The sequence below is a fragment of the Sturnus vulgaris genome, chromosome W, assembly GCF_052056855.1.
Source record: "Sturnus vulgaris isolate bStuVul1 chromosome W, bStuVul1.hap1, whole genome shotgun sequence".
NCBI classification, from domain to species: domain Eukaryota; kingdom Metazoa; phylum Chordata; class Aves; order Passeriformes; family Sturnidae; genus Sturnus; species Sturnus vulgaris.
Genome location: NC_142282.1, coordinates 46,255,037 through 46,269,203, shown reverse-complemented (window position 1 = coordinate 46,269,203; position 14,167 = coordinate 46,255,037). Strand labels below are relative to the sequence as shown.

Genomic DNA, 14,167 nt, shown 5'->3' with positions numbered 1-14,167 from the left:
TAATTCATCTACTGCCATTCATTTTGTTGCCTTCTTAGGGTCTATTGTTATTGTAGCAACTTGAATTCTTTGAACCACCGACTGGATTAGTCGAATGAAGCATGGAACAAGACAAGGGATGAACAGTAGTCCTAATAATGCACATGTTAACATAAACCCTAATTTCTTCCACCAAGCTCCCCCCAACAGGTTATTCCACCAATTATTATTAAGCATAGAGTTCCAGGTTTGTACAGCTACATGGGCTATTTGTTTTATTTCTAATGCAATTTTAGTAATTACTTTACCATTATCATCACTTTTTAAGCAGCATTCAGAATTATTAAACTTTCCACACACTCCCCCTTCTTCAGCTAACAGATAGTCTAGAGTCAGTTGGTTTTGATATACTGCCGCTCTAGTTTGGGTAAGTCGTTTAGCTATCAATTCCATTGCTCTGGCTGTCCGGTTTGAAGTAATTTCTAGTACGGCTTGTAGCCTGATAATTCTATTTAACATATAAATTGGAGTGTGATAGCCCCAGCTCCCATCTTGAGCCCAGGTAGCTGGTCCATAGTACTCGATAATTCGTTCTGGGGGCCATTCATCATCCTTCCAGATTTGTGTTCCCCCTATGTTGTGTTACTTTAATTCTACAAATAAATTTTTTCCTAAGGTGGGTAAGTCCCGTTCGCTGAGTTGTTGTTTTATTTTCTCATACAAGTTAAAATTTCCCCCATGGTTTGTCCTTGTTCCTTTGAACACTTTAGTTATATTTTTTATCAATTCTTCCTTGTAATGATCTTGTACTCCTCCCTGATCTGAATATCCCCACATACCTTCTTGTGTGAAGCAGAGGTGTGTCTCTCCTACTGGACAACTTTGGTATGCTGATAGAGCCCACCCTCCTTTTCCCAAATTAGTGGCTGCCCAGTAACTTCTTCCCATAATAGTGCAAGTTTCTAAGTTGTGTTTATTATAGCAGGCCGAATTGATATGTGTATGGAAGGCAAGGGTGGATACCGTGCGTCTGCCATACCTAATTGTGTGGTGACACTTGGAACAAGCATCAGCATTATTTCCTTTTATCATCATTAGCAATAGGATGACTCCCATGACCATTTTCATCCCTCTGCCTCCCTCAAGGCCTACGGGGTTGCTGCCAGTAGCCGAGGTTTGTTTAATCTTCTCGGCAGCAGGGAATATGTCCTGGGGTCTCCCACTTCGTTTTTCTCTTTTGGTAGTGTTTCTTAATTTTGTCCCAACTTTTAGCTTTAACATTCCAGTACGAGGTACAGCAGTAACAGCACGGTATACACAACCCTTTCCGGCACTTTCTTGCCAATACCTCTGCTCTGGCTCTCTTCTTTTTCCTCATTCCATTCTCAAATAACTCCCACCAGTTATGATAATCAATTTCGATTTTTCCTTGTACTGATAGGGTATTAAGTACCTTAATAGTTTCCTTACATTCATTTCTTTTACACTGGACACATAATGCGAATGGGGGATACCCACCATAGGAATGACACCACCACAACTCAGTACAATATGGACACCTTTTCCTGATGAACGGGCTACACCCGGGTTTGGGACAGGTGACTTTCAGTCTTGATTAGGAGACCTTCGAGACGAATTGATCCGATATTGACATCAAGTCTTCCGAATTCACACTTTGAGGCTTCCAGGCTCAGATGTCACTGTGCAACCTGCAGTAGGAGGGGTTACAGGACCTTTTACTCTACTCACATATGTCCATCCCTTTTCAGCTGTCCTTACAGCTGTTTCAGTCGTTAACAGAACTAAATACGGTCCTTCCCATTTTGGATCTAGATTTTCTTCTTTCCATACTTTAATTAACACATGTTATCCTAGCTTAATCTTATGTATGGGAAATCCTAGAGGGACAGTTTGAGCTAAAATCCCCTTCTCTCTTAATTCTTCCAAGTTTTTGCTGATTGTTATTATGTAATTCTGAAGAGAAGGGTCCTGAACTAAGGCTGGATCAAGGTGTACTCCTTTAGGGTAAGGCATACCATACAGCATTTCATATGGTGAAATCCCTGTTTTCGAATTTAGCATTGTTTGTATATTAGACAGGGCTAGTGGGAGGCACTTTGTCCATGGCATTTTAGTCTCAATCATTAATTTTGACAGCTGTTGTTTTAATGTTTTATTCATCCTTTCAACCCTCCCAGAACTCTGAGGGTGCTAAGGTGTTTGATACTCCCAGCTGATGCCCAGCGCCGAGGTCAGTAACTTCAGCATCTTTGATGTAAAGTGCATCCCCTGGTCTGAGTCTATTGCTCGAACCAGGCCATACCTTGGGATTATGTGTTCAAACAATATTTTGGCTACCACTTGTGATGTGGCTCTAGCTGCAGGGTATGCCTCTACCCAGTGGGTTAATTGGTCTACTATCACTAGTAAGTATTTCCACCTTCCTATTTTTGGTAATTCTGTAAAATCTATTTGTATTCTTTCAAAGGGTCTGTAAGCAATTTTCTGTTCTCCTGATGGACCTTGTTGCACACCTTTTTTATTAATTTTCTGACAAGTTAAACAACCCTGTGCACTCTGCTTTGCAATATCAAAAAGGCCAATGCATCTAAAAAATTTTTAAAATTGGTCTGCTAGCGCTCTGGTTCCCCAATGTGTTTGTTGGTGTAATTGTTCAATAATTTGTCTGGCCTGGGTCTTAGGTAAAATTTCCCTGCCATTTGCTAAGACCCATTTATTCTCCTGCTGTTTTGCCTTTAATTTTTTTATCGCTTCTTTTTCCTGAGGACTAAATAGCTTCTGTAATTCCTGGTTGGGGCTGAGATCTCTAACTGTAGTACTTAATACAGAAACTGGTGTTTACTCTAATGCTGCTTTTTTTATTTCTTTGTCAGCCAGATTATTCCCTCTTGTATGGTAGCTTGTTCCTTTTTGGTGCCCTCTTATATGGACCACAGCAATTTCAGTGGGGCCCCTGGGAGCCTCTACTATTCTAACAATTAATTCTTGGTGTATCAACCCCAGGCCTTGAGTGTTAATTAATCCCCTTTCTTTCCAAATTTTACCAAATGTGTTGACTATGCCATAGGCATACTTAGAATCCGTATATATGGTTTCTTTTTTACCTTCTAAATAAGATAATGCTCTATAAAGAGCAAATAGTTCACAAGCCTGAGTGGACCATGCTGCGTTTAAGGGTCCAGATTCTACTAATTTCAATTCTTCTCCTCCTACTATGGCATATCCCGATTTTCGTTTTCCTTCCACCACTCGAGAAGATCCATCTATAAACAATTTTACTCCATCCTTAAATTCAACTTCTCCCAAGTTAGGTCTAATTTTTGTTTGTAATTCTATAACATCCACACAATCATATTCTAATTTTTTTTCCGGTTCCCCATATAGGAATTGTGCAGGACTTTGAGCAGTTGTTGCTTTCAGCTCCAAATCTGGGGAAGTGATTAGAATAGCTTCATATTTTAATATTCGGGCATTGGTTAACCATTTCTCAGCTTTTTGATTCAGAATTCCCCTTACGTTATGAGAGGTGTGGACCACTAGGGGTGCCCCGAAGGTAATTTTTTGGGCATCTTCAATTAAAAGTGCTGTGGCCACTAGGGCCTGGAGGCATGTGGGCCAACCCCGACTGACAGGGTCGAGCAGTTTAGAATAATATCCCACTGGCTTTCGACTGCCTGCCCATTCCTGGGTGAGTACCCCATATTCTGTTTGATCAGAGGTATTTACAAATAACTGAAATGGTCTCTCCAAGTCTGGGAGACTGAGTACAGGGGCTTGAATTAAAGCATGTTTGACCTTTTCAAAGCTTTTATCATCCTCTTCTGTCCATTTTAGGCAATTAGTGGTAAGTTTTTCATATAGAAATTTTACTTTCTCACTAAATCTCTCTATCCATTGACGACAATATTCCAGCAATCCCAAAATTTTCCTCACTTCTTATTTGGTTTTTGGAGGTCCCAGGCTTAATATTCCAGAGACTTTATTAGGATCCAATTTCTTTTTCCCTTTACTTAGCCAATGTCCTAAATATTTTACTTCTGGTTCTGTGAACTGTAAGTTGGCTTTGGATACTTTCAATCTCTGTTTTCCCAAAAAAATTAAACATTTTATAGTCCCATTTCTAGTAGATTGCTCATCTTTTTCTGCTATTAATAGATCATTTACATATTATAACAATTTCACCCCTTCTGGTGACTCAAAAGACTGCATTAATTCTTCTAGGGCTTGTCCAAAAAGACTGGGAGATTCTGTAAAGCCCTGAGGCAATACTGTCCAAAGCAGTTGTTGTTTCCTGCCCTTATCAGGATGTTCCTATTAAAAGGCAAAGTAATCTCTACTATTTTCCTTTAATGGGCATGCCCAGAAGGCATCTTTTAGATCTATTACACTATACCAAGTGTAGTCAGGGGACAACTGGTTGAAGAGAGTGTAAGAGTTTGCTACTACAGGAAGTTTGGTAACAGTTCGCTGATTTATAGCCCTCAAATCCTGTACCAATCTGTAATTCCCATCTGTCTTTTTGACAGGCAGAATAGGAGTATTATGTGGGGACATACATGGTTCTAAAGCCCCCTGTTGCAAAAGGTTTTCTATGAGAGGCTTAAGGCCCCGTCTCCCTTCCAGTGATATTGGATATTGACGAACTCGGATAGGCAAACCGGGATCACTGATTTTCACCTTGATAGGTTTCATTTTTAACTTCCCTATTTCTCCAGGGGTGTACCACACCTCAGGACATATTTACTCCTCGTCCTTTTGGGTTAAAGCAAAAATTTTAAGCTGCCCTTGGGATACTTCAATTTTCAAATCCAATGCTATTATTAAATCCCTCCCCAATAAATTATTTTCTGCCTCTGGCAGTAACAGCAGATCTTTTAATTCAATTTTGGTTTGGGTCTCAATTTGCACATTTTTAATAATAGGGACCTGAAATGGTTCACCTTTTGCTCCAACCACGAGTGCCATTTCTCTACTAGGTTTACACCCTTTTGGTAGGTGTTTAATTGTGGATTTTTCGGCTCCTGTATCTACTAAAAATTCCACCTCCTCTCCCTGGGCACCAATCCTTAATTTTATCAAGGGCTCTTTGGATGGTATGGTCTCTAATACATACAGCCCCTGACACCCCTATTCATCTTCCTGGAACATTTTTTCATCCCGTATCCGTTCTTTACAATTTTTCTTTATATGACCTTTCTTGTTACAATAAAAGCAGGTTCGCCTTGATGAATTATTTCCTGCTTCATTTCCTTGTTTTGGTGGGGGTTTTCGTGGTTTCCCTCCCCCTTTCTGCTGGGTTTCTTTCTGTGTTTCACTAACTGCAGCTATAAAGATTTTCGCTTTTGCTTTCTGCTTCTCTTCATTCCTCCTTACATAAACTTTTTGTGCTTCTCTTAGCAATTCTTGTAACCCCCGATCTTGCCAATCAGCTGACTTTTCTAATTTTTTACTAATCTTTTCCCATGACCGAGCAACAAATTGGGTTTTGAGGAGTGCCTGACCCTCTTGTGTTTCAGGGTCTATCCCGGAGTAGATTTGGAGATCTTTCCTCAGCCGCTCCAACCAGTCAGTCGGGGATTCGTCCTTTTTTTGTTGTTCACTAAAGGTTTTATTAATATTTTGTCCTTTAGGAACTGATTCTCAGATACCTTTAACGAGTATCCATCTTAAGTCCATCATATTCTGGCGATGGACATCATTTTGGTTATCCCAGTTAGGATTATTTAATGGCCCTTTCTGGTCTCCCCTAGGTCCAATCTGATGCTCCCGGTCCCATACCGTCATTCCAGCTTGTCTGATCATTTCCCGTTCTTCTGTGGTGAATAGGATACTTAGTATAGATTGTAATTCCATCCAAGTATACATACTTGGTACGAGGAATTGATCTAGTCTCTCTGATACCCCTATAGGATCTTCTAATAGTTTTCCCATTTTTTTAAAAAGTTCCTCACTTCCCCTATGTTCAAGGGAACATTTACAAATCAGGTTAAGCCAGCCTGTTGTCCTGCTAATGGGACTTCCCTCAGGGGGTAAAGTCAAGCCTTGGTGTCTTTATCTCCCTCCTCTCTGGTGATACTATCTCTCCTGGTATTTCTTTGACTGGATCGAATTCTTAGAGCTATGGGAGTACCAGGAGGAGAAGTGGCTGTGGGGGGGATCTCCTGTATATTCTGTATTATACGGAGGTGGGAGATTATCGAGGGGTTCCCAGGTAACCTTTTTTTTATCTTCATCCTCTTTTTCTTTTAAAGTATATATCAAGGATGGCTTGGACTGTTTTGCCCACAGGGCAGCATACTAACATTCCTCTCTGTTAAATGGTTCTTTACGAGCCACATATGTGTTTAATGCCCGACAAATCCAACCCTCAAATGATCCGAACATGAGGCAGTATAGGTTATCTTTACAGATCATTTTTCTGGTCCATTCCACCATGCAATATTGAATCAATTTTTCTTTACTTTTTCCTCTGTAGTCTCAACATTTTAATATTACTCCCAAAGGGCTGCCTGGTGGTATTTCTGGCAACCTACTTGTTTTGTCTTTATTTTCCCAGTCTCCTTGTGGACCAAATGAACTTGAACCTCTTCGTGGGTCCCTGGGACTCAGAATCTTACTTCCTCTTTGTCCCATTTTTACCTCAAGGGACTGTCTTGAGGTGTTTGTAATCCCCAATGTGTTCCGCCCGAACCCCGGCCTCTCCTTGGGTCAGGATGGAGTGGAACCCGCCTCTACCTGGGCTGGGATGGGAAAAGCAGCTTTTCCCTTCTCCCTCAGTGACTGGTGTGTTGCAATCTGCTTTTCTTTTCCTCCCCCTTCCCCCCTCCGGGGGTCCTGCCTTTGTCTGGACTAGGATGGGAAGGACCTAGCCTCTACCTGGACTAGGATGGGAAGGACCTAGCCTCTACCTGGGCTAGGACAAGAAAATCAGTCTCTCCCTTTTTGCTCACTTCCTTCGTCCGGTCACCAGGCAGGTCCCTCGCGGGATGCTGGAAACGCGGATAGAAGGACTCCACTCTTGCTTCACAGCAAAGGCCACATCTCATTCAGGCAAGCACACAGTCATCCCCACCAAACCAGACAGATACTCACAGTCCGATCCTCCTGTCTGTGTCTTCGTGCACGAGAACTACAGGTGATTTTGCCACGGTCTTCCGGGGAGATTTTCCTTGCTCAGTCTATATGGTGCAGTACATCGATGGGTCCCGAGAACCACTGACGAACTGGAGCCACAGCAGTGGGGTGCCTCCCCGAAATCGCAGGGTCTCCCAGGGCTCCAAGGACGTCCCGGGTTTCGGCACCAAATTGTTATAAATGAGAGACAAAAGTCTCGATATTCAGCAAAATTAACATTGCTTTATTTGATATAGAAAGAGCAAGCAGCACGCTGGGGAACGTGAGGGGTCACCACCCACTCCACGCTCCACCGAACCTCGGTTTGCAGCCTCTTCTTATACTGTGGTTTCTCGTTGTTCACAAATTCACAAAGCCTTTGGTTGATAATCAGTCACAGATAGCATCTGGTCCTTGTAGATAAACGCCAGAGAAGTTCTGGGAGTCTGTTTTTTGGGATAGGCAGTATTGATTAGACAAAGGCAGGAAAAGCTTTCTGGGAAGTCCGATTTTGCAAGCTGGTAGCTGATACAACTTATTTGAAAAACATGACATAACATATTACAATGTAACAAAATGCAACATAATATAACATAACAAGGTGATTTAAAACAGAATTATTTAATTATATGATTTCCTTTATCTAGTGTCCATGCTTCACTTTAGAGCTTAGTAATTTTGTTTATACAAACCCCAATGCTTTTGTGATTAACACGAATCTTTTATCAATTGTCACATAGCTGTAAGGGGAATCTATGGGGTTGGGAGCATTCAGGGGATCTGGGGACGTTTTGGGGGGTCTCGAATGGGTTCTGAGGGGGCAATTATGGATCCTGGAGGGTCCCGGGGCACGTATGGGGCAGATGAGGATCAGATACCGGGGGTTCTGTGGCGCGCGGGGCATGATGGGCATTGCAGTCCTGGCTCCAGTGGGGCTCTATGGGGCCGCGGGACATGATGGGAGTTAGAGGCAGAAAGGAAAGATGGCACCGACTGCAGGCACCGCCCCCGAAGCACCGATCCCCTGAGCTTAGCCTCCTTGGTGGGGCCTTGGACTGACACACACTAATGGAAGGTGTCTCTATTCAGTGGGGAACATTAGGAGTTTTAGATTGCTTCAAAACTTAATAAAAAGGAAAAAACCCTGTTTGCCTTACTGCAGCCAATTCTCCAAGCAAAGCAGGTCCCAGGTGAGTGAGGACAGGCAGGATGGGGTTGGGGAATGTGGAGCAAGGTTGTCCACACTGAATCAGACCTCAAAGCACAGCTTCTCTTTTTATACACTGATATCAGCAATCTCCCGTTGATATTAATTCCTGAAACCTTAAAATGCAGTCTGAACAGAGATGAAAATCAAGACCCTTTATGGCTGACAATCAGTCAGGCTCTGTCCCTACCCCCACCCCACCATTTCCCCCATCCAACCCCTGGCACTCAGAGCAGCCTTGTGCAAATCTGAGCTCCCTCCCCTCCAGGCTGTGCCTGCAGCTTTCAGTTCCTTGGCACCAACTCCCACCTGCTTTCCTTGGAGAAGGAGCTGCCTGAGACACAGAGGGATGTTCATTTCTTGCCAGCAAAAACCAAAGGCAGGCACAGCTCCATAAAAAACAGAAGTCCAGCCCAAGGAGTGCTGGGCAATGGAGCCACATCCAGGGGTGTCCCCAGGGCTCAGGATTGGGGCCAGGGCAGTGAAATCTCTTTATTGCTGATGTGGATGAGGGCATGGAGGGCACCCTCAGTCAGTGTCCAGGTGAGCCCAAGCTGGGTGGGAGTGTGGCTGTGCTGCAGGGCAGGAAGCTCTGCAGAGGGATCTGGGCAGGCTGGAGCCATGGGCCCAGGACAATTGGATGAGGTTCACCAAGGCCAAGGGCTGGCTCCTGTCCTGGGCTCACAACCACCCCAAATTCCTGCCGTGCCCTGCCCCTGATCCCCATAGCCTGTCCTGTTTCCTTCATCCCTGCATTGCCAGGGACTTTCTGGGACAAGGGAGCTCTGCTGTGGATATGGAGGGAGGTGCAAGTGCCACCACTGCAGTGGGAACCACAACTGTTCAGGTTTGTGTCCTTTGGGGGTCAGCAACTGGTGAGACTCAGAGGCACAGAAGGTTTCTCTTCTTGGCCAACATTAAAAAAAAGTACCAATGATAAAATTCAATAAACTTCAAAATTCTTCCCTCAGCTCTGTGCAATGTCAAAGCGGTATCTGATGTATCCACCATGAACAAGGTATTTTCATACAGGAACAGTTTTAGACACAGACATTAGAAAGGGTGATTCTGTGATAGATGTAGACACAATTAAGATGTTGACTAATGTGGAATGACTGGAGAACAACTGGAGGAGGAAATCTGGGAGCAATGGCAAGGCCATAGGAACTGGCAAGGCCAGCTGGTCTAGGGAAGAGATGTCCTTAGACATGGCCATTTAAACAGGAGAGGTGGAAACACCCAAATGAAGAGGGACATGAAATAATAGTATAATGGTAACACAGGTACAGGGGAAGATCAGTATTTCTTCCTCTGCCATCAGTACACATCCAGGAAATTTCTCTTCTCTTCTGGTGGGAAATTTTGGACATTTTGTAAAGTACCCAAATGCCCCAGCCAATGAGATGTGCTCGTGCACCTCTCAAGCTGCAGGTCCCCTACAGCCCCAGAGGGCTCCTGTCCCATAAACATCAGCTTCCATTCAGGAAGAATTGATAAAAAATATAACTAAGGTGTTCAAAAGAACTAAAACAAACCATGGGGGAAATTTTAACTTGTATAAAAAAAATAAAACAACAACTCAGCCAACGGGACTTACCCACCTTGGGAAAAAAATTATTTGTAAAATTAATAAAATAAATCACTACTGAACTGAACTTAACTCACTGTTGAATCTGTGGAGGAATGCAAATGACTGAACAATGGCCATGGAGGGGGGAGGGATTGGGCCCAGAGCAGTTGTTACAGTGGAATCAAACGGAAATATCGAGGAGAGTCAATAGACCTGAAGGGTGGGTTCTAAGTCATGAGGTAATAGGAGAGGTATGTATAACACGCCAGGGAACTAACTTTACCCAATATGTGGGGCACACCCCCTGTAAGACTATCCTGATTACAAATGCAAGCAATCAGTCTTGGTGGCCCAAAGCTCCAAAAGGATATTGGGGAAAGTTAAGGTAATTGTATAAAAAACAATTTTACAGGACTATGCTGGTATAATAAAAATAAAGCCAACCCATATGAAGAAGTAAAAACTGTAAGGACCTATTGGCAACAACATGAATCTGTTAAACTAAGCTGGAAAGCCCCAGATGGAATATTTTGGATCTGTGGGAAAAAAGCTTATAATACCCTACCAAAAAGATGGAGAGGGACATGCACTCTAAGGATTATCCAGCCTGGGTTTTTTACATTACCAAAGGAAAAGGGTAATAGAGTATTAAGAGTTCCCTTATATGAAACTTTGTATCAAAATAAAAGGAACACAGACATAGGGGGAACACAAATCTGGAAGGATAATGAATGGCCCCTAGAACAAATAATTAAATATTATAGACCAGCTACCTGGGCTCAAGATGGGAACTAGGGCTATCACACTCCAATTTATATGCTAAATAGAATTATCAGGCTACAAGCCGTAGTAGAAATTACTTCAAACCGAACAGCCCTAGCAATGGAATTGATAGCTAAACAACTTAACCAAACTAGAGCAGCAGTATATCAAAACCGACTGGCTCTAGACTATCTGTTAGCTGAAGAAGGGGGAGTGTGTGGAAAGTATAATAATTCTGAATGCTGCTTAAAAATTGATGATAATGGTAAAGTAATTACTAAAATTGCAGAAGAAATAAAACAAATAGCCCATGTAGCTGTACAAACCTGGAACTCTATGCTTAATAATAATTGGTGGAATAACCTGTTGGGGGAAACTTGGTGGAAGAAATTAAAATTTATGTTAACATGTGCATTATTAGGACTACTGTTCATCCCTTGTCTTGTTCCATGCTTCATTCGACTAATCCAGTCGGTGGTTCAAAAAATGCAAGTTGCTACAATAACAATAGACCCTCAGAAGGCAACAAAATTAATAGCAGTACAAGAGGTACTGACAAAATTTGAAAACTTGAAAGCAGAACACGAATCAATGGGATAAAAAAAAGAGAAGTGGGGAAATTGTGACAATTGATAAAAGATTCGTGTTAATCACAAAAGCATTGGGGTTTGCATAAACCAGAATACTAAGCTCTGAAGTGAAGCATGGACACTAGATAAAGGAAATTATATAATTAAATAATTCTGTTTAAAATCACCTTGTTATGTTATATTATGTTGTATTATGTTACATTACATTATGTTATATTATGTTATGTTTTTCAAATAAGTTGTATCGGCTACCAGCTTACAAAATCAGACTTCCCAAAAAGCCCTTTCTACCTTTGTCTAATCAATACTGCTTATCTCAAGGACCAGACTTCCAGAACTTCTCTGGTGGTTATCTACAAGGACCAGATGGCTATCTGTGACTGATTATCGCCTGGAGGCTTGGTGAATTTGTGTAAGGATGTTTATTCGACCACCACTGCTTACCAGGCAAAATTATGACAGCAAAAAACCCGCAAAATTATTAATTACAAGAAACCACAGTATAAGAAGAGGCTGCAAACCAAGGTTCGGTGGAGTGTGGAGTGGGCGGTGACCCCTCGCGTTCCCCAGCTCTTTCTATATCAAATAAAGCAATCCAAAATTCTGCTGAGTATCGAGACTTTTGTGTCTCATTTATAACACGGCTGCGTGTGCACACGGGCCTGCCAGTCTTGCAGGCCGCCGGCCGAAGGCGAGCTCGCAGCTCTGCAGAGGGCAAGGGGGCCGCGGGTCCAATGGAAGGGACGCGGCGCCATCGCTTGGGGGCCAGGCGGCAAGGCCGCCGACGGTAACAGGTCTACCCCACAGTTGGCTGCCAGAGACTGTGACCGGGGGAGGGTAATAGGTCTGCCAGGCTATCGGCCGCCAGAGACGAATGCAGGCGGAGGGCAACTGGTCTAGCCAGTAACGGTCTGACAGGGATCTGGCAGGGTCTCTCTCTCACACACGCCCTCCCCGAGAGCGTGTGTGGGGGGCACAAGGCCCTTGCTCGGTGCCCGGGCCCCAGACTCTGCGTATCGGGCCTGGGACCTGAGCAGAGGAGAGCACAAAGGCAGGCCGTGCAACCAGAGCCCCTTGTCGGCCCTGGCCCTCCAAGAGAGGCCTTGGAGGAGGAAGGAGGAGGAAGCACCGCACCCGAGCACTGGAGTGGCAGGCTGGCTGGCTGAGTGACAAAAGCTTGTGTCGAGGGCTGATTCTCAGTAGATCACAGCAAGTGAGCTGCTCTGCTATGTACGAAACCCTGGCCCAGAATCAGGTCATCTATGAATGATTTAGCACTGGGTCCCCACGATCACGCGGTATGAGATGGGGGAGAGGCAGCGCTGCATCCATCCGCCCCTCCGCTCCTGACCACGAGTGGCACTCTGCACCGGGCCCACCCACAGACAGACGGGCGGGCGGGCGGTTATCACAAGCCCACCAAGGCAAAGGCGGCGCTGCGGTATTGCTACGTCTAGGCCGGATTCTGACTTAGAGGCGTTCAGTCATAAGCCCGCAGATGGTAGCCTTGTGCCAGTGGCTCCTCAGCCAAGTGCACGCACCAGGGGTCTGAACCTGCGGTGCCTCTTGTACTGAGCAGGATTACTTTTGCAACAACACATCATCAGTAGGGTAAAACTAACTTGTCTCACGACAGTCTAAACCCAGCTCATATTCTCTATTAGTGAGTGAACAATCCAACGCTTGGCGAATTCTGCTTCACAGTGACAGGAAGAGCCGACATCAAAGGATCAAAAACCGATGTCACTGTGAACGCTTGTCCGCCACAAGCCAGTTATCCCTGTGGTAACTTTTCTGACACCTGCTTAAAACCCAAAAAGCCAGAAGGATCGTGAGGCCCAGCTTTCACGGTCTGTATTCGTGCTAAAAATCAAGATCAAGTGAGCTTTTGCCCTTCTGCTCCGCGGGATATTTCCATCCTCCCTGAGCTCGCCTTAGGATACCTGCTTTGACAGGTGTACCGCCTCAGTCAAACTCCCCACCTGCCATTGTTCCTGGAGCAGGTTGCGGCCGGCGCATGCCGGCCGCTTGGCGCCAGAAGCGAGAGGTCCCCTCGGGGCTTGCCCCCTCGCCTCACCAGGTAAGTGAAAAAGCGATCAGAGTAGTGGTATTTCACTGACTGCTGGGAAGGGCCCCCGGCCTCCCACTTATTCTACACCTCTCATGTCTCCTCACAGCACCAGACTAGAGTCAAGCTCAACAGGGTCTTCTTTCCCCGCTGATTCTGCCAAGCCTGTTCCCTTGGCTGTAGTTTCGCTGGATAGTAGGCAGGGACAGTGGGAATCTCGTTCATCCGTTCATGCATGTCACAAATTAGATGACGAGGCATTTGGCTATTTAATAAACATATAAAAATTATATGTTTCTTTTCCAGGTTAAGTAGAGGTGGCCCGTCTACCTATGGTCCAGATTAGAATTTGAAGCCCAAATCTGGGTGATAGAAAGACGCTGTTATGAAGGATGAACCCCTCCCACCCATAACCGATTCCACTGTCCAACTCAACCAACAGGTGGGAAGAGGCCCATTAATTTATTTAACCGGTACAACAGAATGAGCTTTACTGGTGAAAATGTGTACAATATCAACAGAAGAAAAGAGCACTCTGGATGTTAGGGCCTGGGCAGTCTCCTCTAGCATCATTTTAGAGAGACCGAGAGCCAGTAGCAATTCAGAGTTTTTTGCATACCACTTCCCCCGTGCCCCAATGGGAAAGCCTATAAACTCTATATCTGCCACATTGGTTAGATCTCTAATTTGTGGTAAAAGGTGTTGATATTTATTCACCTTTTCTGTAGCAACTTTTTTCAAAGAGGAGTTGTTATGCTCGTACCTCACAGTCATGTCCACCACAATTGCCTTGCTACCTTTTACAAAGATTAAGTCTGGCTTATATAATTCATTAATCTCATCCCGTATGTGTGGCT

At 44.2% G+C, this 14,167-nt stretch overlaps 1 pseudogene; it reads right to left on the bottom strand.

The window, feature by feature from the left end:
• Positions 1–12,414: 12,414 nt before the first annotated feature.
• Positions 12,415–13,469, bottom strand: LOC148220247 (28S ribosomal RNA; annotated as a pseudogene).
• Positions 13,470–14,167: the final 698 nt, after the last annotated feature.